We start from the raw sequence: 1330 nt of genomic DNA, 5'->3' as shown, positions 1-1330 counted from the left end.
CTCTCTCTCTGTCTCTCTCTCTCACATACACACTCATATCACATACATTCATCATATTTAAAAACAAAATAAATCATTAAAATAATTGCTTTCTTAATGTTTGAGGATGACAAAAGATTTCATTCTGTGTGTATTCTATTTTCTAGTTCAATCCACTTATTAAAAAATAGTCTGTACTTAGAATATAAATAAAAGAATCTAGGTCAGCATATGACAGTGACACCTGCACATCTGGGTTTCCTACCACACCGTTCACAATAGTGAGGTCATGGAATTATTCCATCTGTTTGGTTTAATCTTAAGAAAACCACTCCGCCAATGCAAAGAACTCCAATAAAACCAGATTAGACTGAATTAAAATGCCCCCATTTAATAAATGTGGCACTCTTGGATGGACTGATACAACATGGGGGAGAGAGGAGCCCACACAAACCCAAAACCACGAGTTCTGTTTTCTGGCATGAGCCTAAATACCCTGTGGAAGTGGTCCTGACCCTCCCCATGGAGGGGTCAGCTTTTGGCAGGCTGGGAGTTGGAGTCCAGGCACTTGGCAGGCTGGGAATTGGAGTTCAAGCACTTGGCAGACAGGGAATTGGAGTCCAACTCAATATTACAAGCCTAAGTGGTGGTCACCAGAGCTGGATAAAGAAAATGTGGCATAGTCACACAATGAAGTTTTAGTCAGCCATAAACAACAGTGAAAGTATGTTGTTGGCAAGAAAACAGATAGAATAGCGATTCTATTAAGCAAAATAATCCAAATTCAGAAGGATGACACATTATGTTTTTCTCTCAGATGTGGAACCTATATTTTATATAGAAACACAAATGCATATATAAATATGACTTGAAAACCAGAACTATTTACCTAGGAAAAGGAAATGGACCAGTAGTAGGGGGAGAAAAGTTTAAATCCCCCAGTAGTAATGTTGCCACAGAGGTAATAAATCAGACCAGGCCGATTTAGTAAATCCAGGCTTCATCTGAGCAGAGCAAAGCAACTTCTGTGTGACCCTTGGGGAGGCAGGGGAGGAACCACATGGCAGATAAGGCTGCCAGGTCTTATATGGCTGTAGGTGTGGTCTTGAGAAACCCCAGGGAGGGACTGACTTTTGGAGGGCTTTCTCAGGGGCAGGATTTGGAATGGGAGAAGTTAGGCCGGAATGTGCAATGGGACTCCTAGGTGGAGATCTTCACCATCCCAACGTTTTGGGGTATATGTGGACAGTAGTGGGGCATCCCCCCAAACAGGGGGTGGGAGAGAGAACGGCAGAGAATACAAAGGTAGATGTGGTCAAAATGTATGATACACATGGCTGCAAACTTTTAC

The sequence above is a fragment of the Arvicola amphibius genome, chromosome 3 (genome assembly GCF_903992535.2).
Source record: "Arvicola amphibius chromosome 3, mArvAmp1.2, whole genome shotgun sequence".
Classification (NCBI taxonomy): Eukaryota; Metazoa; Chordata; class Mammalia; order Rodentia; family Cricetidae; genus Arvicola; species Arvicola amphibius.
This window is presented reverse-complemented; position numbering follows the sequence as displayed.